We start from the raw sequence: 25,980 nt of genomic DNA, 5'->3' as shown, positions 1-25,980 counted from the left end.
TGTGTTGTTTTTTTTTTTAATTTCATAGTCCTATTTATTTTTACCTTATGTTCTCGTACTCATTTTACTGATGTAAAACTCCAACCACATGGAGCGTATTAATAATAACAACTATAGTTTCCTAAAGAGCCTGTGCTAAGCATGAGGCTATGTGCTTCACATATACCTTGCTTAATTCTTACAGCTTTGTAGGTATTACTATCGCCATCTTGCAAGTGAGAGAATTGAGTTTCAAAGAGGCTATGCACTTTTCCAAGGTCATTCAGCTAGCAAGCAGAGGAGCTGGGATTCCTTCCGCTCTTCCTAGGTCTTTGACCAGGACCACCACAGCCTGCTTGCTGTTCCCTTGCTACGCATGCCCCTTCTTATGCCCAAACCTTTTTGTTCTCTATTCCCTCTGTTTGGAAAGCTTTCCTGAATCTTCTCTTCTCATCCTTCAGGTTCTAGCTCAAACGTCACTTCCACATGCCCTCTCTCCACCTCACTCCCAAGAAGTGGCTGTTAATTTTCAGGACTAAGTACTTACATTTACATTGAAAATGAACCAGTAGGTGTGCACTGTGCTAGGAAGGACCAAGACAAGGATTTCTTCCTGTAGTTTGTGGATCACCTACATCAGAAGTACTTGGTGTTGCTGGTGATAAGTATATGTGTATTTGGGGGGGACAGTTAAGGGAATTGTTAAATTGCACTTTCCTGGGCCCTACTCCAGACCTGCAGAAACACATTCTCTGGTCCTAAGTCCCTGAAACATGCAAGCACCCTGAATCATTCCTAAGAACACTAAAGTTTGAGAACCTTTGTAAACATTAGGCCTACACAGTTTGCCTGGTGACAGGTCCGCCAGGTACAGACATGGTACCTAGGTGGAATTCAACCACTTCTATTAAAAAAATTTCCATACCACCTACAGGAAAGAGAAAGGAGAATTGCACAGATTGAGCCTTTTTGTTTAAATTTAAAGGAGTTTTCTTTAGATCTTCAAAAATTTAATACAAATTAATTTAATCAAAAATAACTACAAGATTTTCAAAAAATTAAACCTGCCAAATGTTTGTTGTTGATATTTGCAAATTTCTTTCCTAAAATGTGGGTAGGGACTGTGTCTTCTACCTCTCTTTCACCAAGCCCCACACCTTTATCCAGACCAAGCTCACAACTGGGAAAGAAAGTCTCTACTGAATGAAACAAAAACTGAACAGGAAGAAAGTATGATTACCGCCACAAGCATTGCGTTACATGCAGAGGCTTCATTCAGTGGACAGTGGTAGCTAGGTGTTGGTTGTGGGTAGGATACAACTTTGGATCAACCCTACTATCTGGCCTCAAGGAGCTCACTAGGGAGTAGAAGAGTAACACCTAGGCAATGAACTATAAAATAGTGAAGTGTTGTGAATACCATGAAGAAGGTATTAAAAAGCTACATGGGAGAATTGAGGAAAGATGTGATTTTCTATTCTTGGTTAGGGAGGACTGCACGGAGGAAGGGGCATATACCTAAATGTATAGTAGCCTGTATCTTTAAGATAGAGAGTAGGCAATAAATATTTCTGTTGGTGCATAATCCGAATTATGTCTAAATAAAAAATGAGCTAGGAAGGCAGTAGAGATTTGTCCTTACTTTTTACACCAGTAAGTACAGAATCCATAGGCAGATTCTTTGATAGAAAAAATTCTCCAACTAACAAAATGTCAGCAATGTATTAAAAATTCTCAGCAAGGAGAGCTATGAAATAGATATAATAAATCACTTTAATGGTAATAAAACCAAGACAAATCAAAGTCCCAATGTTGGCTTTCCAGCTATTTTTGAACAATTTTGTATCTTGAGAACAAATGTCAGCATAATCCCCAAAACTTATGAAGGACACAGCATGTAAATATTATATTAAACTGTTTTTCATTTAAAAGACATGCCTGCTGTATGTTTTATATCTTCCCCATTCAGAATGTGAGTTTCTGCCTGGAAGTTGCTTTGTTTTATTATTTCTGCCACATATGCTTTTAGAGAATTGTGTAGCTGAATATTAATTCAGAGATTCTTCTTACATTTTTTAATTCCCTAGATGGGATTTAATTTCTTTGCTATGACTACTCAACCTTTTTGAAATAAAGTAGAATTTAAGGTGTACAGATTTATCCTTACTTTGGGGCATCTTAAAGTTTGCTGATATCAAATGCTATGCACAAGTTACCCACAGGTTTAATGCTTCCCACTTTTCTTTTGTTAATGAAATGTTTGCACAGCTGCTGTAGTGGGCACAGGAAGATTAAAACCTGCTGTCACTTTGTTAAGAGAAACCTGGGGGAGATTTCACACATCTGGCCTGGAGATTAAGGAAACTTGGTAAAACCAAAATTGCCCATTAGTTTACAGGAGCTTCGACCTGGGGACTGGAAGCAGGTAGAAAGGTACACTGACCTTTAAATTTGACTGAAACCAATTAACCCGTGTACCTGTCAACTTTTCATGATTTGTGCTTATGCTGTAGCCACCTTTAGCACTCTTATGAGTTCCTACCTGAAAACAAGTTCTTTGTTGGTTTAAGATAGGGTGAAATAACTGAGCTGAGAAAGCAGTTTCCCACCTAAATGGCAAATGCAGTTCCTGTCAAGCAGGTTATAGTCTTTGAGAAAAATATTAAAATTAAAATAAAATAAGAAGCCACTGGGAGAGATCAGATCAGGAACTTGACAACTTGAGTCCTGGGTGTGAAACAAAGTAAAGGCAAATGTTCCCAGAGATACGCAGCTCTAGCAATTTCCCCATCTTCCTGTCAAGCACTGCCAACAGATTTGGGGTGGAATGACTTGTCACTCACCTGAAGGCTAAAAGAGCAGCCTGTCTGTAAGTATGCACACCATGCTGAACTAATAACTTAAGGGCAGAGTTGAGGGTGTGCAGAAAGCAACAGGCACAGCAGGCTTGGAGGATTTCACATCTTGACTCTTTGTACTTGAGTGGATCTGTCACCAAAGAAACTCAGCATGCTTTAGAGAAGCAGACAGGACAGAGAGAAGCCCAGAAAGTTTAACGACCTGCCCAGGGCTAGTCAGCCTGGCTTTGAAAGTGCCAGGGAGGGAGGAAATCAACCTCTTTGTCTTAACCACCAGGCCAAGACTACCTCAACAAAATGTGCTTCTCTTGGAACACCAGACGAGTCACTCTGGTCAAAAACAAACGAATAAATAAAAAATACTGCTGTTGAAAAGATAGATCAATGGGTTGAGTGGATACAAGCAACTTCTTGATTTTAAAACACTTACAGTTCGTTTCAGCACCCAAACTCATTTGTAGGGATATAGATGCACCCACGTGTGGGGTACAGATCGTTCTAAGTTGGGACTTGCCAGGTGATGGTTCTCTCCTTCCCTGTCTGTCTGATCATCTTTGAATTGAGAAGCCAAAGAAGGGTGGGGTTTATCATCAGCACAAGAGGCTTTGGGCTCAGTGGGTTCCTTGAGCCCAAAGGAACTCAATGATGCTGGCCAGTCGGTGTTTCGAGAATTCCAGAATGGGAAATTCTCTGTGCCAATTCCATCAGAAACCATGAATCGATCAAGCCAGCTCTTCATTTCTTCTCTTATAAGTGCTATTATTGGGCTGGCCAGTTAACTCAGTTGGTTACAGCATGGTGCTAATAACAATGAGGTCCAGGGTTTGTATCCCTGTACAGGCCAGCTGCCAAAAAGTAGTAATAATAATAAGTGCCATTATTGTTTGTCAACAGTATGCTTTAAGGTGAAGGACAGTTGGCTTTCAGAAGTCACTGGCTAAATTCGACTGGCAGACAAGCGACAAGACAACAGATGGACGCTGCCGGAAAGTCGTGCCTCTTTTTCCCTCCACCTTCCCACCTGCTGCCAGAGCCTGCTGCTTTTCCTCTGCACAGTCTGGTTGGTAGCTCTGCCCTTCTCTCCCTGTCACAGGCGTTCCCTGGCAGCTCAGCAGGCTACTGCCACATTCGCCCCACAGCTCTTTCTGGTCCCATCCCAGTCTACAAAGCTAATCTTGAGGGACCCTGCCAAAGTCACGTTTTCTGTATCTGACATTTTGACCACCTCGCTCTTCTTAATCTTTGAAGTGTATCATCTTTCTGTGAACTGCAAGGTGGCTGGTAATTACAAAATAAAGCTAATTACGTGTTGAATATGAGGAAATTATTGAAAATTGCCCCTCCATTAAGAGCCTAGACTCTGGAACCAAACTGCTTGTGTTTAAAACCTAATGCCACTTCTTGGCTGCGTAATCTTTAGCAGCTTATTTCACATTTCTGTGCCTTAGTTTCCTTATATATAAAAGAAGATATTATTACTTACCCCATAGGGTTGTCATGAGAATTAAATAGATGAGTATGTGTAAAGTGCCTAGAACAGTACCCAACAAAATTAAATTTCACAAAGGCTAAATAAAAATGAACATTTATGTATATATAAAATAGTATAAATATAGCTGCAAATATTTCAGCTGTTCAAATATTTACATGATAAAATAACACTTACCCAATAGGAAAACTAACTAAATTTAAAATGACTATCACAATCCCATTTGTAATAGTCTTTCTCTGTAATAATCAATATAAATGTTGCTATTTTAAATCGTGTGCTACTAAACAAACAGTTGTTTTTAAGGTCTTTCTCAGGATCAATAATGTATTTTGAAATAAGCCACCAGCTCCCAAGAAATGCCCTATGCATGCCACATACTCTCATTTTCCTGTATCTTTGCTCATCCTTTTCTATGTGCTTCTATTGTCCTCGAATCTTCCTTTTCCTATCATATTCGTACGTGTGTCCGAAGCCCTTAGTGACATGCTCTCTACTATCCCTGGTCCCCCAAGCTGGGAAGGAGGGCTTCCTCACTTGCCCTCCCACAAGGCAGCATGTCCCTGGATCAGAAGTGCAGAGCATGATCTGAGTTATCCACAGCTAGCTGTCTCCCCAATGGACTGAGAACTACTTGAGGATGGGAACGGTTTCATTCTCGTTTATATTCTTGGTGTCTACATAAGTTCAGGACCTGGCAAAGAGCAGGGCTCAGTCAACAGGGAACTAACTTGTAAAGTGACTTGTTTTATTAGGTTACTTACTCTTAGGCCAGTTAAGTGGCATTTGAAAATTATGGATGACAGACTCTCTTGTCTAGCTATTTAAAGATCCAACGACTGTAATTACATAAATTTGACCCTACTTTTCTCTCTCAGAGAAATAAAAATGGTGTTTTCAGTAGTTCTTTAACTGTACTTGCCATGTACTCACCCTGTGCTTTTCCTTTGCACTCCCTTGGCAGCATATTTTAAGATCTCAGTGTCTTTGGACGTTACTGTAATGCTATATTTATATAAGTCTCATAGACAGACATTGCTAGTACTCACCAATGTGTGTGTTCTTTTCTCCCTAGGGTCACAGGAAGACGGCATCTCCCAGTTCCCTTCCATTTATATGCAGCCACGTGATTGAGTGTAGCTAATGGTATGTGAGTGGGAGTGATGTGTGCCACTGAACACGTAGGGCTGTGATGAGAGCAAGAGTTAAACTTTATTGGGTTAAACCACTGAGATGTTGAGCTGCAGAAATTAGCACTCCAACCAATAAACCTCAGGACCCAACAAAGTGTCTATCACACCATAGTCACCTAAAAAATAAGCAAATGACTAATTGTTATTGGCTGAATGAGGAGCACAATTCATCTGAAAGTCCCTGAGTTCTTTCTGGCTACAATAAAACTAGAGAGGGGACAAGGTGACCCAAATCAGATATGAACCAAACCAGAATAAACACCCAGAGGCTTTCTCTCGGACTGAGTCACTGGAAAGAGTTGTGCTGATAACTCTCAGGCTCTTGACTTACTCACTGAGCCTGGGCCCCACCTGCTTTAGATGACCTTCCCTCCTTTAACTGCTGGTCTGCCTCACACATCCAGGACCCTTCTGTTGTTTCTCTATATTTTAGAGCCTGCCTGGCCTGCCTCCCATATGAATTCCAATATGTCAGTAACTTAGGAAAGTTTTAGGAAATTAAGATTTACGTTTTCTGGAATACAGCCAATTTGCCAACTTTGATGAATCAGCATTTGAAAGTAATCATAATGACTGAATTTATCTAATTCAGTTCTGAGACCTACACCTAAGATCCATAGCACAAAATAGCACTTAGCCATACAATGTAGGAAAGCATGGAGTTAGAGTATATAAAGTATTCATACTGGGTATGTACTCTACACTACCTCATTTCATCAAATTAGCTCAATTGTCTACTTCAGAAGCATTTCAGCATTGCCACATCCCTCAGTGAGAGGGACATGATTGATGAGAGATGAGGCTAAAGAGGGTAGAAAGGACCAGATCATGAAGGGAATCACCTCTAATGCTATTTTATCCTTATAAACTCAGGGAGTCATTTAAGGGCTTTAATAAGAGGTATGTTAGGATCCAGCTTTGGTTTTTGAAAGATCACTCTGGCTGCTGTGTGGAGGACAGATCTACAGTGGATGATTGTCCTGTCATTTGTGGCAACATGGATGAGCCTGGAAGACATTATGTTGAGTAAACTAGGTCAAGCATAGAAAGATAAATAGTGGGGGGCTTCTGTGAAGAAAGATGGCAGACTAGAGGTGCCCATGGTGCATTCCTCCCACAGAAGAAGATCAGAACAAGCCCATTGCCACTACCACCACTATTGCCTGCACCACTGTCCAGTCCCAAAATGGTCACTCATCTCCCCACAGAGCACTGCATCCAGCTCCCCATCACAGCTGCCTATGCCACTCTGGACCCAATGCTGCCACAGCAACCCCTACCGGCAGGTGGCCCAATGCAGCCACCATAGCCATTCTCCCAAACTCATTCTATGAGTCCACCATCACCCTGATACCAAAATTAGACAAAGATACAACAAAAAAAGAAAACCACAGGCCAATATTCTTGATGAACAAAGATGCAAAAATCTTCCACAAAATATTAGCTATCAGAATAAAGGACACATCAAAAAAATTATACACCACGATCAAGTGGGATTCATCCCAGGTGTGCAAGGATGGTTCAATGTATGTAAGTCAATAAATGTGATTCACCAGATCAACAAAATGAAGGACAAGTATCATATGATTATCTCAATAGATGCACAAGAAGCATTCAACAAAATTCAACATCTCTTCATGATAGACTCTCAGCAAATTAGGTATAGAAAGAAAGTATCTCAACACAATAAAAGCCATATATGACAAACCAATCACCAATATCATCCTAAATGGGGAAAAGCTGAAAGATTTTCCTTTAGGAACAGGACAAGACAAAGATGCCCACTCTCAGCACTCCTATTTATCATGGCATTGGAAGTCCTAGCCAGAGCAATCAGGCAAGGAAAAGCACTAAAGTTCACGCACATTGGAAAAGATAAACTCAGACTGACCCTGTTCACAGATGACATGATCCCATACATAGAAAAACCTGTAACCTTTACCAGAAAACTTCTAGAGCTGGTAAACAAATTCAGTAAAGTTACAGGATACAAAATCAACACTCAAAATTCAATAGTGTTTTTATACTCCAATAATGAACTAGCAGAAAAAGAAATCAAGAAAGCAAATCCATTTACAATAATCACCAAGAAAAATAAAATACCTAGGAATCAAGATAACCATGGAGGTGAAAGATTGCTACAATGGGAACTAAAAAACACTGCTGAAAGAAATTAAAGAGGACCAAAAAAAGATGGAAAGACATTCCATGCTATTGGTTTAGAAGAATTAACATTGTTAAAATGTCCATACTGTGCAAAGCAATATACAGACTCAATGCAATCCCCATCAAAATACCTATGACATTCTTCACAGAAATAGAAAAACAATCCTAACATTCATATAGAACAACAAAAGACCCCAAATAGCTGGAGCAATCCTGAGCAAAAAAATAATAATAATAAAGGTGGAGGCATAACACTATCTGACTTCAAGTTATATCACAAAGCTGTAGTAACCCAAACAGGATGGTACCAGCATAAAAACAGGCACATCGACCAAAGGGACAGAATATAGGACCCAGAAATAAATCACTGTATTTATGGTCAACTGATCTTTGACAAAGTTGCCAAGAACATACATTGGGAAAAGGACAGCCTCTTCAATAAGTGGTGCTGGGAAAACTGGACATCCATATATAGAAGAATGGAACTAGAGTGAATGAAATCAGGATCCTCCCCCACTTCTGGACACATCCTTGTGATATTTTCTTTTTTCTTTTTTTTTTCCATGGCTGGCCATTATGGGGGTCCAAACCCTTGACCTTGGTGTTACAAGGCTGTGCTCTAACCAACTGAGCCAAACAGCCAGCCTCCAGTGACATTTTAGAGCTATAAATATTAAAAGCTTCCAAGGGATGAAAACAAAAATCAGACCAGCAACAGGCTTAATATCAATAATTCTGTGTGATAGTGACTTTGAATTTAAAAATCAATATCCAGCAAAGCTAACATTCAAATATTATGGTAAGCTAAAGACATGATTGGACAATTAAAGAATCAGAAAGTTTGCTATATACATATCTCTCTGAAAGATTTATTTGATAATGTACCTTAAAACAACAACAACAACAACAACAACAACAACAACAACAACAAAGAAAGAAAGAAGATGATACAGAATACATCAGTAGGGAGCAAAGAAGCCAGTGTAACTTCTGGTTACCTCTAAAAAAACATATTTATGTTACGTAAAATCTTCCTAATAATCTAATACAGAAACTTCAGATGTTATTACACAGGGCTTAAGTAATGGGAGTAAGTAATAGACTTGTTTCTATTTCAGAAGGAGCATAGAAATATTGATTACTTCTAGACATTTATAGACAAACAGAAGTTTAAACAAGCATTTTAATTTTAAACTATTAGAAAATAGAAATAGTAGGGAAAAAGGAACAAAGAAATTTTGATCAATCTAACAAACGGCAAGGGCTAAGAATGCAGAAAACCAAACATAAAGGCATGATAAGTTGACAACATAAAATTAGGTGGCAGGAATAAGAACAAACAAATTGGTAATAGCAGCAAATCTGTGTGTATTAAATTCCAGTATTTCAAAATAGGGGCTTTCAGGGTCAATTTTTAAAATCCAACTATGTTCTATTGATAAGAGGCAGATCTTTGAGAACATAACAGAGAGTGATTAAAAATTATGGGAAAGAAAGAAGGAAAAAATGTGTATACCAGTCAAAAAGTTAGAAAAAAAGAGCAGGTTTGTAAAAGTTGATACAAACGAGAATTCAAATCCAAGAGGATTAAATTGGACAAAGAGGGACATTGAACAATTTTTGATATTGAGGAAATGTTTAATCTGTCTATAACATATAGTGTCCATAAACCTTTCTGAGCCTAATCACATTTTATAAATATGTAAAGCAAAAATTCTGAAAATATAAGGAAATTTTGGCTTTTTTAAGTTTTATTTTTAATTGATATATATTTATGGGGTACAATGTGATATTTTGATACACGTATACATTATGTAATGATCAAATCAAGGAAATTAGCAAATATTTATCATTTATTTGTGGTGAGAACATTGAGAATTCTGTATTCTGGCTATTTTGAAATAATCAACATAAGTGTCCATCAGCAGATAAATGGATAAAGAAAGTGTGGCATACATATATAGGGTCTACATGATTTTTAAATGCACAGATACTTCAAACTCACAGTTTGGTATTTTGTCTTTAAGTGAACAAAGTGCATGTACAAAAATGCACACCACGTCATTGTTGAGAAACAACTTAAATGGTTTTTAGTTGGGTAGTGAGTAAATGAATTGAAGTAACATCCATACTATAGATTAAAATGATACATTTAAACACAACTATGCATGCACTGACTTAGAAAGAATTCTAATATAAATGAATTGAAGTAACATCCATACTATAGATTAAAATGATACATTTAAACACAACTATGTATGCACTGACTTAGAAAGATTTCTAATATATATCATTTAGTGAAAATAATAAACTGATTGAATAAAGCAAAGTCCAATTTAAATAAAAAGGTCTATTTGTACAAGTACATACCTAGAAGAATATACATTAACATTTTCATAGCAGTTGTTTCTGGGAAAGAGAGGGGGAATTAAAGGCACACTTCTATCTTATCCTATATTCTGCATTGCTCGAAATCATTTTTTACTGCATAATGTTATCCACACATTGCTTGCATAAAAACAAATTTAAAATATCTCTATTTTCTTTCTTAATTTCTTCTGAATTAATCATATTTCCATAAGCTTTATATCTCTTCCTATTTCCCTTTAATATGAAAAGTGTAACTACCTACTTAAAAATTTCATTAGTTTCATTAATTTATTCTAAATTCAACTTTTTAATCCTAGTAAATTTTTTCTGCTGAATTGGAGAGCCACAAAAGAAAAAAGCTTGCATAACTGCCCAATTTCATTTGTTTCCCTGAACTCCAAAGAAATCACTGGACATGTTTTCAACAGTCATAGCATGGTAAATGGCTTACTGATAAGTCTAATCCAGTAGTCTACCATGCTGGTTAGTAGCCGAATGACAGTGGAGAATAATTCACTTGTTTCTTTCATTTCTGAGTCATTCTATCCAGTAAACCATCATTATGAGTCACAGTGAAGTTAGTCTTTGCACAAAAATGTGGTCTTAGATTATCTGAGATAATCTAGGTGGGCTTAGTTCAATAAAGTGAAAGTCCTTAAGAATAGAGCTGAGGCTTCCCAAAAGAAATTCCAATAACAGGCAGTAACTTCAGCCCATGCTGGCCTTCCTTTTCTGATAGCCTGCCCTAAGGATTTTGGACTTGACTAGCCAGCCCCACAATTGTTTAACCAATTCCCTGCAATAAATCTCTTAGTGTTAAAAAAAAAAAATGAGACTTAGTGAATATGAACTAGCAGCTTTTAATACTTAAGCAGGGCATGCAAGTACTATACTTTAAAGCAGTTTTTATTAATATTTTATTTTTTTGCATCTCATTCAAATGGAATAAAGAAACAAATGATCTACATTTATTATTATGCACAAAGTCATATTTGATTAAAGCTTGTATTGAAATCACGGATGTCTTCTTGTATTTTATTAGAGTTATATCACTCAAGGCATGTAGTATAGAATGAGCCTTGGTCACCTTTGTACAACTTAGGATCTAGTGACAGTTGTTGCATTTTTCTGCTTTGTGACATTGAAAGACGTGCATAACCTGTATGACCCTTATTTCCTTACATGTAAAACACAGATAATAATACCCAACCTCCATAAATCTCGTTTTCCATATATAAAAGACACAAATAATACCTGTCCTTGTCCCTGTCTACAAGATTGTTACAAGATTCACATGCAACAGCAGAGGGCGAAATCTCTCATCTGCAAAGCACTATACACACAGGAGGTGTGAATATTAGATGAGAATCAGAAAGTTGATGCTGTAGCAATTCATGAACAGAAAAACAAAATACTAATTAGAGCCCTGTGCTTTTCTTTCAGTTTCTTTTTTCTTGTATCTTAGAGTCAAGTCTAAAGAATAACGTGCAATAAATACATTTCCAAAGTGCAGTCATTGGGGAAACAAAGTCCTATAGGGAGGTACAGACTCCCTTTCTATTCTGAAGAGTGTGAAAAAATAGCTGTCAGTCCTTGTCACACCTTGTTATCTTCTGGTCAGTGATGCTCTTTGGTGTTGGAACTGCTGCTTTAGTCTCCCAGGAGAAAGGCTCAATGCTCATGGTGGAGGGGGAGGTTCGCTACATGATGATTCAGTGCTTTAACGAGATGGAACATTAGTTTCTTTTTCTAAATATTTGCTATAAAAATATTTAAATGCTGACACCAGGGGGGAAAAGTTAACATTTAATGTTTTTGCACATTGCATAGTCCACTTTTGTCTAAAATAAACTAGGCTGTAGGTTTGTATACCAGTGAAAAGGAAGAGTGAAGGAAACAGCGTCAGGCTGAGAGAATCTCAGACCTAGATGAAATTTTAAAAATTATTGTCAACCCCAAACATAGCTCCAGAGCAAAGAGGAAAAGCTAGACGAATTCTACCTTGGCCAATATGGCAAGGTCATTGTACCTCTGGTGTTTCTAGTCATTGGCTAATAATTACCCGGAAAAGTGTGTCTCCACCTGGAAAAGTGAGTTGTTCCTTGAAGGAGCTAATGGATGGAGGCTGTCAGATAGCTGCACTACTTGCAGCTCAACAGCAAGCACTTTCCAGTAGCGAGATCCAGGCACATACCTCCAAGTCTGTCATAGATCTGCTGGAGGTCAGGTAAGACAGATGAGGCATAAAAATGTCTTGTAGGAGAGAGGGATAACGAATGTGTTCGGTAAATAAAATAGCATTTCCAGGCAGCACTAAGGACTCACTTGAAATTAGTCATCATGTATTTAAATAGAAACCAGTCAGCATGATCCTGTGCTTTTCTCAATTCATGTTCCCTTATTGCAGTAGGTAAGTGGAGAGCTGAATTTACTAGGGTTCAGATTTGGTCATTTTAGTACAAAGGAGGGCAATATCTGTGGAGTCCATTGACTTCCCACATTCTACAATTTCATGTGCATGAAGGTGATCTGACTTTCACCCCAATGGCTCCTATATTGATTCCAGGGACTGGCAAACTGGCCAACAGGCAGAATCTGGCCTGTTTTTACAAGAAAAGCATTATTTGAACACAGCCACACCCACTCATTTACATGTGGTCTCTGGCTTTTTTCATGCTACAAAGGCAAAGGTTGGAACAGATACTGAATAGACTATAAAGCCTAACATATTTGCCATATGATCCCTTACAAAGTTTGTCTCTGGATTAGGCTAATGTAGCTGGTCCTCCCTGTGGGTCCCTCCCAAAACTATGGCTTCAAAGAGCATGACCACCTGGCATAGATGAGGGACATTCTATGTTCACAGGCATGGAAGCAGCCATTACCCCTGCTAGATCCCTCAGCCCCTAGAAAATTACTTGACAAGTAGTTGGTACCCAATATATTTTTGCTGAATTGATCTGTATTAAATGTTATCTCATTCTTGTGTTTATTCTACAAATAACCAGGACACTGTTATAAGGGCTGGGGATACAGTATAATATGTTATCATTCACACCCAATATTTTATAACAACCATGTGCCCTTATCTTATTTTCCAAGTGAAGATAACACTATTTGTTCAATATATATCACCTTCTTATCTATAAATAATGTATAATGAATAATTTTATTATAAATAAAATTACATGTAAGTATAATTACATGGACAATTACATGTAAATATAATTACATTATATTTCCAAATATTGATTTGGAAAAGCAAAACCAGGGTCCTAAAATTCTGCTGAAAACTTTGTAGTAGTTTTATTTTATGTGAAGCTTTGCATGCAAAGTCTATATACGACTCCTATTTCTAGTTCCAGTCATTGCTGACATTAACCTTGTTTCCTAGCATTTATTCAGCAGGTATTTAATCAGTTAGCCTTTCAGGTGTAAATTTTGGGAAACAGTGTGACATTGACAGTTCATATGCCCTATGAGTTTGCAGAAAGGGATCAGAGGCTGAAGAGCCAAGCTTTGTTCCCACAATTTGCATGAAAGAATTTGGTTTGTCACTTCTAGGAGGCGCTGGAGATTGAGAGGAAAAAGGATTACTGTCTGGGAAAATGGAGGAGTCTAGGGGTTGTTGTGGGGAGAGGTTAAAAAGAGAGTAAAACAAGGAGGGCAATACTAGAATTGGGGAGGGGCAGCCTGTTCAGAGGAGCAGGTGATAGTTACCGGGAGCTGAGGGATAAATTTCCCAACTGCAGGACCAAATGTTAGCCTGGCAGGTGATGCCAGTGCTCTGGACCCTTGGAAATAGAAGTCTCTGACCCTTCATCAGAAAAGAAGAAAAAAGAGAAAGAAGAAACAATTTCGGAGACACTGGGCAGAACTGGGATCTTCATATGGCACATTTGGCTTTCATTTGTAATCTGCGGAAATAATAGTTATTGTATAGTTTCTGTTCATTGAAGCTTTCTCTATAACTTTGTGTGGGTTGCTTGCTGTGCAGAACAAGGAGGGTCAGCTGCTGTTTTACATTGTTTTACATGTCAGATACTGAATTACATCGTCCCAAAATTCACATGTTAAAGCCTCAAACTCCAAAGTGGTTGTATTTGGAGAGACAGGACTATATGGAGATAATTAAGGTTAAATGAGGCTATAAAAGTGGAGCCCTGATCCTTATAAGAAGGGGAATGAACCAAGATATCTACCCCCCGTGTGTGTGTGTGTGTGTGTGTGTGTGTGTGAATGGGTGTGTGTGTGTGTGTGCGCGCGTACGCACGCACAGGGAAGTTGCCATCTACAAGGCGGAAAGAGAGGCCTCACCAGAAACTGAATCTGCCGACGCCTCAATCTGGGACTTCTAGCCTCCAGAACTGTGAGAAAATCAATTTCTGCCGTTTAGGCCACCCAGCCTCTGGTATTTTGTTATAGCAGCCTGAGCAGATCAATATAGCCAACCAGTGTCTTCTGGATAGGGACTAAAGCCAAGTAAAGCCAGACATGCACAGAAAAATGAAGCTCAATTCCTGTGGTCAGGGCTAACTATGCATTTAAGGGGGCTTACTCATTGATCTCCCTGCAACCAGTACATTTTATACATTGAAGCTGCAAGGGTGCCTTTCTAAGTTATGCCACATGCACAAATCATCAAGGGCTACCACCTATAAAACAACAGACATAAGACAAACCCCATGTGCCTCAAGCTGCCTTACAATGTCTTCCACAATCCTGCTCCAGCTTGCATTTATAGGCCACCACTCAGGCCCCTTTGCATCCAGACACCCTAAACTCCAGCTATAGCACGTGCACTTCCTGAATATGCCATACTCTCATATGCTTCAGTGACTGAGTCATTACCCTGTCTAGAATGTCCTCCCCCACATCACGCCCCCACTCCACAAGTACCTGCCACACCCCTTCTTCCCCTCCCAGGGCCAGTGCTGGTGTCACTTCTCTCTGTTGATCTCTCATACCTCAGGTGGAAATAATTGCTCTCTCATTTTTGTCCCTAAGCATATTTCACTTTTATAATACTTGTCACATTAAATTGCAGTTGCTTTTTAGAGTGTCCACCGCTCCCATAAAAGAATGAGCTCTTCAAAGCAGAGAATATGTCTTACTCATTTCAGAGAGGAGAACAATAGCAGCTCAATAAAAGCTGCTCAATGGATGTTGAACAAATTTACATAAATGTTTTCCAGAAGATTTAACTGGTAAGTTCAAGAACATTTATGAAGTAAGAAATCACAGTTGTATGAAAAGCCAAGTCCACAATTCTGATTTGTGATTAGGAGGAATAAGCCTAAAGAAGAAGTGACTACAAATATCTGTGAATTTTAAAGAAGCAAAGTGGCCCAATGGCTTCCTCATTTGTAAAATCGGGGATTTAGAAGAGATGACTTCTAAGGACATCCCAAATCCAAATGCTTTAATTGTATGATTTGCCATATAAACAAAATAACACATCTCTACAGCCCTGGGTTCATGATTTTGCAATTATTATCTACTGAAGAAATCAACTCTTCATCATCACCACAGAGACAGTTAACTGGAAAGGACTTGGTTGAAAGTGTGCATTTAAAAAAATAAAAATAAAAAGACCCAGTGCAGCACTCAATTTCACAGCCGCCTGCCTGGGCTGCCTCCCTGGACCCAGAAAACTGTCAAATTTAATGACTGGGGTTAGCTGGGGGCATTTCCCACCTATTTAACTATCAGCAAGCCTGACAGGCCACTGCTTCTTGAGGCATCAGGATCCATGTGAAATAGGCATCAGATTTCAAACACAGAACCAGAGCTCGGGTTTTTATAAATATAAGCTGAGTACTGTGTCTTTCAGTCAACACATGAGTCTTATCCAGATAGTTGACCCAATTTAAATAAATGTACTTTGGAAACTCAGCTACTCTGTCAAATTAGATTGCTAATTGCTTTACTACTTCACATTAATGGTATAGACCCAATTCGAGTACATTTTCATGCCAGAGCTATCATCAACTAAGTTGTGTCTAGACAAGTTATTAAGAACAGAATCATACAAGTGGAGGCTGAGAGGAACCTCAGAGGTCACATTAATTTTACAGATGAGAAAACAGAAATTTAAAGAGGCTGAGTTGCTTCACCCAGGTCTGTTGTTCCTTCTAGTATGTAAATGCTTTATGTTGCATAGGAGTGTATTTCTATAGATATTCAGGACACTGCAGACCTTGGAGTTAAACTTACTAATGTGAAAAATCATATAAACACCCCTCGAACACATACACACTTAAGCTTGCCAGTAACTCCTGGTTGTCCATAGGATAAAGTACATGCTCCTTAACTTGGCACACGAGACCGCGTGTGACCAGGCCTCTCAAGCCTCTGTGGCAGCATTCGCTCCTGCTCCTCCCTGCGCTGGACTTCACTTCAAAACGACTCAAAGATCCTCATTTGTTTCCTGCAAATGTGATGTCATCACTCACCTTGGTGCTGTTCTTCATGCGGTCACTGTGTAGGGCTACTCGACTACAGCAGGTGTCAGCCTCTTTTACCTGCCAGTAATCCTGCTGACAGGGCCAACTGTCCAGCTCGGGCTGGGTCTGGAGCTCCCAGACCCCTCAAGGCCGTTCCAGACTGGGTCACAAACCCTTCATACGCCAGGCTGGATCCCCAAACCCATTACACGCAGGTCTATGAGATAGGTAAGTGGCCAAAGGGTCCTTGAAAGCGGCAGGTTGCAAAGCCATGGCCACCCACTGCGGCCGCCACCGGGGACAGACGCCAGCTGAGACACAGCACCACACATGCGCACGAACTCCACCACCACCACCCCCACACACACACACAATTTGTTTACTGAACCACCCCCAACCGGCCCTGAAGCGAGGGGAGCCTGATTAAATTATTCTGTTTTCCCAATACACTGCTATCTGGAATGACGGCTTTTCTAAACTTTTACTCAGTTTCGTGTACCCAGCCGTTTAGTCACTTACCTCAATAAAGTTTCCTAAAGAGTCCTTTTCAAAACTAATCTCTTTATTTGCCCTCCCTCTTAGCACTTTTATTAGAGTCCTGTTCACATCCTGCCTTGCATTTAGAGGTCACCTTCATATATGTCTCTCCACTTGATTGTAAGTTTGGGAAGCTCCAAGACTCCTAGCATGGAGCTTAGCATACAGTAAGTGCTCAACGAAGTCTGTTTGTTTGGGTTTTAATTGAGGATGTGGCTGGGGAGGAGTCACAAAGGATCTTGCTGTTTAGCGGCTCTAGACAAAAATGCCAAGTCACCAACACAGATCTGTATTGCCTTTCAGTTCTGTACATTTCCCCACCTCTGAGGTCAAGTACTGGACGCTGGGAGACCTGGCTTCTCCTGATGTGCTCTGGCACTCCGAAAATTCTTCCCTGCTGCCACCTCAGATCCAGTTCCAAACTCCCATCCTCTCAGTGTAGTTGATCTCAGTGGGACGTTGAGGAAGAAAGCAATTCGTTCCAGATAATTACTGCAGGGGCGTGTAGGGTGGAAAAGATCTTTGCTTATATGTACTGAAAGCTCAAAGGGAATATTTCATGGGAAGCAGTGAATGTGATTCAGAGTTGTACTCACCAGCACGTTAATTATTGGCTCAATTTTCACTCCTCATGTCCAATGAATGAATGCTCTTGACTATATTGAGTTCTGCCACACAGCCTATTCTTTCTATAAAACTGGCTTTATTCATGTAGGACAATACACAGACTGGGGCATGATAAACACAGGCAATAGTGAGTTGATCTAGTTATTCTCTTCTAGTTAGTCCCAGTGGGCTATGCCCAATAGCTATAGACAACTTTGTAGAATTATATTGGAGTCATCAGACTCGTGTTTAAATCTCAACTCCACCAGTGTCAGTTTGGGTCCTCCAAAGAGCAGATACCAAGACAATGTTATAAGTGCAAAAGATCTATTGGAAGTAACCACTGTGCTAGATAAAGGGGAAGTGAGAGTAGGAGGAGGCAGGGAAACTTTCAGAGAACAATGCAGGTCTGCCACATGTGGAAGGGGGAAGGAGGATTGCTTAGGAAGAGCCTTAGTCTGTGATGCAGCTTTTAGAATGTTTAATTCATCCGAAGAGGGGATTTCAGAGTACTAGGTAGAAATAACCAGACGTAGTACCCACTGTGCTCGGTCATTAGCTAGAGCTGCCTGAAGAGAGCACATCCTGGGCGAGCATGGGGCAATGGATACCAAAGACACTGCAGCTGGAGCTTGTCAACTGACTGTACTTCCCTATATAAAGCTCTCTCTTGAATTGGTAAAGGGACACAAAAATCAACGACATTCTATATTGATAAATTAAAATTAAAAAAAAATAAAGATGACACAAAATACAAAAAAAGAAAAAAAGGTTCTCTCTTGAAGAAAAATCTGAGCTGCACACTTCTGTGGCTGCCACAAAGAGAATTCATTTAATCTTGCCAAATTTCTACTTCCTCTTCTGTAAAATGAGAGAAAGGAGATTTACCAATCATATTGATCAAATAAACCAAGCTGGATTACTAATTGGTTTCTTTTATCGTGTGGCAATGTGCTGGTTTGTGTACAGAGCAAACTTCTTAGAGAAGCACAATTTGGATAACACTCTGTCAAATGAAATGACAGTTTTGGAAGTGGTTAAGTGTGTGTGTGTGTTTAATCAAATGATAGCCTCACTATATTTTTACAACTTTAAAATGACTTTACATTAAATCACTTTAAAGTACATTATATTTTGCTGTGGACCTATATTTTATTGTTTCAAAAAGAGAAAACAAAGACTCAGAGAGGTTTAGTCACTAGCCCAAGGTTGCAGAGCTAGTAAGCTACAGGACTACGTTTCAATTTGGATATTTTGATGCCAAATTCAATGTTTTTCCTATGACTTCACCATGTGTTTTAAGAAAAATAGGGCTAGTGGCAGAAAGAGGGGAAAATCCACATGACAAGTGACCTGGGATTTGTGGGGGACTTTTCAGACCTTTTCAGAGGCACTGGTCAATAACACTACAGGTTGAGCCTTCATTCTATTTTGAGGTCTTACTACATAGCACTTGATTCACTGAAAAGGTAGATTTCAACGGATGTGTCTTTTCAATCTGTACTAAGGACTCCAAAGATTCATGGACCTTGTATTCAAGGAATCAACAATAGAATTTTTTTAACGGCTTTACTGAGATTTAATTCACATACCATAAAATTCTCCAATTTAAAGTGTACGATTCAATGGTTTATAGTATACTCACAGAGCTATGCAAACATCACCACAATCAATTTTAGAACGTTTTCATCATCCCCAAAAGAAAGCTCGTATCCACCAGCCGTCATTCCCCAATCCCCACCACCCAAGTCTTTTGTGACCTGCTTCTCTCAGTTAGAATAATGTCTTCAAGGTTCATATATGTTGTAACAAGTACTTCACGTTGTAGCACTATTTCATTCCCTTTTATGGTCAAATGATATTCAATTTTGCTTATTTCATTCATCAGTTGATGGACATTTGGGTTGCTTCCACTTCTTGACTATTATAAGGCTATGAACATTCATGTCCAAGTTTTCGTGTAAAAAACATGTTTTAATTTCTCTTGGGTATATACATAAAAGTGGAATTTCTGGGTCACATAATTCCGTGTTTAACCTTTTGAGGAGCAATAACAGACTTAATAGTTATGACTTATCTAGAGATAGTTTCAGAAAGACCACTTTCTTCTCCTCATCTGCACTAAGACAGGGAACAAATCCACATCATGGGACTGGTAGAAATTGGGGTCTCCTAGGTCTGCTCTGCTGGTTTTAGTTTTCCCCAGCTCTGGAGATACAACATGCTGCCAATTCTAAAGGACCCACCCCACAACGAGGTGTATGAGCTGTGCCATCTCACAGACCCTGTAGAAGGAAAGGGAAGACTGCTGACATGCCTGGCAGGATAGTCACCTGATAAAAACCCCAGAAAATAAATTAATGGCATGTGAGGATTTAGTACTCAGAATCCCCCAGGAAGGGGAAGAAGAAGACTCCCTTCATTTTTATAGGCAGATTAGATAGAGGATATGAGAATCCGTAGTCAGACAGAGTCAATCTAGTCTTTTTTGCTTACTTAACATTCAAATTAAAGGAACCACGTTGTCTGGGCTGGCCCGGTGGTGCACTGGAGAGTGCGCTGCTTGGGAGCGTGGCGGTGCTCCCGCTGAGGGTTCGGATCCCATGTGGAGACCGGTTCCCGCTCACTGGTTGAGCGAGGTGCGGGCGCAACACCGAGGGTTGCGATCCCGTTGCCGGTCAGTGAAAAAGACAAAAAGAAAAAAAAAAAAAAAAAAAAAAAAAAAAAAAAAAAAAAAAAAAAGGAACCACGTTGTCTACCTGATGGACCATGTAGAAATAAATTTTTAGTATGTTTGATTTATTCGACCTACGGAGGAGGTATGATACAACTTATCGAAATTACCTTTTTTTATTTGGCCTTATATGCTTCCCTGTTCCATCTGTAGTTAGTTAAAAATATATAATTGACTACGGTTACTGAAATAGTAACATATGCCCTCACCTTGAGGGATATGTTAGTGGGAATATAGTGGCTTACAGTAACGTATACCTGCCATAAACAGAAAGAAATAAAATTTGGAATAAGAAAAAGAGCCATTCAAGTGACATTTTTTCAACACATCTTATGCACCAGGGACCATGCTAGGTTATGGATATTTTCTCTCATTTAATCTACCCAGTGATTTTGTGTGGTAAAGATAATTATCCCTATTCTACAGAGAAAAACCTGAGGCTCAGAAACATTAAATAACTTCTTCTGCATCACAGAAGTAGTGGATGGCAGAGATAAATTTGAAACTATGTTCTTCTGATTTCCAAATCCAGTAAAAGTTGAAGAAGGGTATTCAAAATGAATATTGGAAACAACTTTCTATCCCTTAACTTCCCATCAGTGAAATAGGCTGCCTTGTGTGGTAGTGAGTTCCTCATTAGAAATATTAACAGAAGTGTTAAAGAATATATTGGACAACCACTTATGGGTGATATGGTAGAGAACACTCAAGTATGCTCTAGAACTTGGATAACATATTCCACTCCTTCTCTGTTTTCTAATATTATACAGATGAGTGTGCATGTCAGCTTTGATGATTCATTGGTGAAAATTATTAGACGAAAATTTCATCATCAGGCAAGATTTTAATGAAATGGCCCCTTTCCTATTAATAAATATGTGGGGGACATAAAAAGAAAGATTTAAATTACAGTTCCATTCATTCATTTATTAGTATTTATTGAGTGACTGTGTGCCAGGCACTATTCTAGATGTTAGGGATACGTCTGTGAATAACACAGACAAGGTTTCTATTTTCATGTGGCTTGTTATCTAGTGGTAGAAAAAGAGCAATTATCAAGGAAATAAGTAAATATGTTATATGTATGTATGTATTATGTCTATATATAGTAGGTTCGATGTAATAAGTGGCACGAAGAAAAATAAAGCGAGATGAGAGAATAATGAATAACTGAGTGAGATCTACTTTACGTTAGTGAAAGAGATGATATTTGAGTCGAAGTGAGAATGAAACAAAGAAGCAAAGTATGTGACAATATAGGGGATGACTGTCCCAAGGCAAAGAAACCAACAGATGCAAAAACCCATAGACAAGGATTTCAGCCTTCTCAAAGAACAGTAAGAAGACCAGCGAGACTGGTGCAGAGTGAGGAAGGGAGGAATTAGTTTGAAAAGAGGACAGACAGAGGGAGTCCTGCTGTCGGATCATGTAGGATCTCGTAGGCCTGGCAAGTTTCAATCTATTCTGAGGGAGATGGGAAGCCAATTGGAGTTCTAAGCAGGAGAATGGAATGATCTGATTTACATTTTATGAGAGATCACTCTCTCTGCTCTGTAGAGAATGAATGGATTTGGCGGTGGGGAAGCAACCATAGTTATGGGGGGATGTAGTTATGCCATAGCTATGTTGGGTGGGGAATGAAAAAGACTCATGAACTGTTTCAACAGTGCAAGAAAGGTAATTGTAGTTTAGAACACAGTGAGGGTAGTGCAATTGGAGAAAAGTGGTTACATTCAAGCCATATATTGGGAAGGTATCCTTAAAATTATGTGGTAATGGATTGGATATAGAAGGTGAGGAAAACATAAGAAAACAAAACAACTGAGCTTTCTGGCTTAACAACTAAGTGAATGAAGGTAACATTTACAGAGCTGTGGAAGCCAGGAGTAGGAAAAGGTTGGAGGTAGTCGGTGGTAAACCAAGAGTTCTAACTTGGCCATATTAAGTTTGAGATTCTGTGTTGGCTATGGATTTATTGTCTTTCAGCTCCAAATTGACCATTATTGCCTGCTCTGTGAAAGTGGGTCTGGGTCCTTTAAATATTTTTCTTCGTGGCTGGCATGTTACATTTGGTCAATAGAGGGCGCTGAGGAGACAATATTGGAAAAAGAAATTTGGTTTTCTTTTTTTTTGGATCACAACCATGAGACCTTTAAATATTTTTCTTCGTGGCTGGCATGTTACATTTGGTCAATAGAGGGCGCTGAGGAGACATTATTGGAAAAAGAAATTTGGTTTTCTTTTTTTTTTGGATCACAACCCTCGGTGTTGCGCCCGCACCGTCTCCACATGGGATCTGAACCCTCAGCGGGAGCACCACCGCACTCCCAAGCGGCGCACTCTCCAGTGCGCCACCGGGCCGGCCCAGAAATTTGGTTTTCTGTTTGCTGTGTGCTGTCTTGGGAGACTCCTGCAGCACCGGTAGCTTCTGTTTCAACAGCTTCACCACTGCCCAGCACCTGGCTCCTGTGGCACTTGCATCTCTGAGGTCCAGTTTCTATAGTCATTGCAAACAGCACCCAGCTGTTGTATTCTTGGGTATTTGTTTCCCTTGGGTTGATTGAAGTGACAGTCCAGTCCCTTGGGTTGATTGAAGTGACATCACTTTGTGATGTAAGAGAGAGAGAGAGCAATATAATATGAAAAAAAGGTGGCATATGTAAATGTTGCAGTGGAATATAACTTTATTCCTTTTAATTGATCTCAAGAAATTTCAGTGAAGGGTTTGAGATAATTTGAGTACTTTCGATAAGTGAACAATGTTTGCTTGACTGTGATCCAGTGAAAAATGAACACTGTGGTGTACCGTTTACAAAAGCCTGGAAGACTGATGGGAACGACTAGGAGAGAGAAAATTTCTTGCTCTCTTGAATAAAGTACGTGGCTGCTGTGGCTGCTGCTTCTGCTGCTGCAGTCCTCCACCTCTAACCAGAGGATGCCCAGCCAAGGCCCACATGGTAGTATAAGGAAGAATCAAGTTATGGAGAAGAGATCCTCTTCAGCATTGCTCCAACTCGACAGCCTGCAATATCTGGGTGCGATTGTGCCCATTTTTATTGTGTTGTATTATGTATGACAGTATTTCCTTAAGAATGGATCAAAAAGGACATTGGTACATTTAGGAAAGCTGGAGGGAAAACAGGGGCAATGTGGCCAGTGTGCCTCATGAATCTGAGTTGGGAGCAGGAGTTTGGAGCTAAACAGAGCCATAAGTCTTCCTGGAAACCTGTGTCTTTTTATATCTAGCTAGCTATCATCTATATATCTAATCTATATTACATATAATATAGAGATATATGTTATATACATTTAGAGAAGTGTGGAGCTTGCTGCACGTATGCAAAATAGGGATGTTAGGGGGATGGCTCTTGAAGAGGACAGATGCAGGCAGTTTGGGGACTAAGAGAGACCTAGAATGTATTCCTTCCAGTCACTCTTACACCTCCATGGCAAGGATCATTACCACTATGTGTTCATAAACATCTTGTAATCTTCTCCACAAGTTTTGCCCGAACCTGGTTTTCATATTCAAAAACTAGCTTGTCTTATTACTAATAATGTTTTTCTCCGCTGCTGCATTGTTTTCAACTCTGTCCCAAGCTCAGTCTGCCTAGGTAAATGCAGGCATCTGGAGTTCGCCTCTCTGAATGGAGAGATGAGAAAACATGCTCACAATCATATTTCCAAGGAAAGGGTCAGAAAACTTAGGAGCTGAGATGAGTAAAAGGGCATCCCTAGGCTCCGAGTTTATTTTCTGAGGATCGTTCTGTGTAAAGGGGGCCCTCTGCACTGTATGGTCTAAGGAGAACATGGATCGACTGCCGTCATCATCCCAGTCCCTTCTGCCCCATCTCCCCTTCTCTGCCTGCGTGTTTGCACTGCTTATTCTCTGGTTCTGGGATTGAGGTGGGTAATTCTGGAAGAGAGGCTGGGACAAGTAGTGGACGGAGAGCTGTAGGGATGACTCGGATGGTGCTTTTTACTGAACCACTGATTTTTGGAGAATTCAAAACTGATTTTTATTTGCCAACCATATAAACTTGCCATTGTGACAAAGACATTGTTAGAACAAAGACAGACAGTTGGTAAAGTAGTACAGAAGACAAAAGAGTTTTTAATTATTTACTCGTTATCTGTTCCTGGCCAGGTTTACTTTCAGAGTAAAAGTGTAAATAGCCAAGACTTTCTTACACTTTCCACAAGCTATCTGTGTTAAAACATAGAAATGAAAATAACCACTAAATTGACATTTCTTGTGAAATGTGCAATCAAATGCTGTCTTTTTACAATACCAAGATGAGGAAAAAGATACCCTTGAATCGAAGACAGAAATCAAATAACCATGAGATAAAGTATTACTTCCTGTTGACATTTTATAACACTTAATTTACCTTTAGAATGTCAGGTGGTCTTCTCTCCTGTATCCCGCATGTCCTCCCTGCTTTCTTTCAAAACAACTCCTCGCTTTCCCTCCTAGAACTTCTCAACACAATGTGATAGCTTAACGAAAACAAGAAAGAGTGAGAGAGGCAGCAAGCCCCTGCGCTGTAGAAAATGCATACTATTTCTCAGTATAACTGAAATTGAGTGTTCTAAAACAGTCTTTGGATTTATAACAACCGTAACTACCAGAATACCTGTGTGGTACAGTCATTTGCACCCCTCCAGTTCATGGAGCGTTAAGCAAGTTTACCCATAGACATATAAAGCACTAAAATTGGAAGAGCCCTGAGAGATGATGGACCCAGTGTTTACTGTAAACATTCCGAGACCTGCAAGTGTGCCCTGAGGGTTCAGGTAGTGCTATGGCTTGAATGTGTCCCCCAAAGTTCATGTGCTGGAAACTTAATTCCTTATGTAACGGCCTTGAGAGGTGAGACTTTTAAGAGTTGATAGGTCGTGAAGGCTCTGCCCTCGTGAATGGATTAATGCCATTATTTCAGGAGTGGGTTAGTTATTGTGGGAGTGGACTCCTGATAAAAAGGATGAGTTCAGCTCCCTTCCTCTCTCTCTCTCATGCACATACATGTGTTCTCTTGCCATTCCACCTTCTGCCATGGGATGATGCAGCAAGAAGTCTCTCACCAGATGCAGGTCCTTTGATTTTGAACTTTCCAGCCTCCAGAACCACGAGAAGTAAATCTCTGTTCTTCATAAATTTTCCAGTCTCAGGTATTCTGTTATAGCAGGACAAAACAGACTAAGACGTGGTAATGGTGGTCATTGTGTCTGTTTCAGTTTCCTTTTTAAAAAGTCAGTCAACTATAAAATAACTATTTTAATGTGTGGTTTCCCTTTAAAATATATATCCAGCCCAGTGATGACCCAGCCACCACTGGAACCCCCCTGGTCTACCTGGTCAGAATGAAGGGAGGCCATGGGCCTCAATCTTGCTCCTCATCCTCCCCCTCTTCCCACCCTATTTTCCTTCCCACTTCTCTTCTCCTTCTCCCCCCAACTGCTTTGCAACATCTTAGAAGGAGGCACGGAACCGGGAAAGCCGAACCCAGCCACAACTAGGCAAGCTGCTGCCACCACCCCAGTCCCCGCTAGGGACTTGAGGTACGGAGCCAGGGGAACTCGAACCCAGCTGCAATCAGGT

Source organism: Galeopterus variegatus, unplaced genomic scaffold (genome assembly GCF_000696425.1).
Source record: "Galeopterus variegatus unplaced genomic scaffold, G_variegatus-3.0.2 Scaffold517, whole genome shotgun sequence".
In the NCBI taxonomy this organism is placed as follows: domain Eukaryota; kingdom Metazoa; phylum Chordata; class Mammalia; order Dermoptera; family Cynocephalidae; genus Galeopterus; species Galeopterus variegatus.
Note: the sequence above shows the minus strand (reverse complement) of the source record.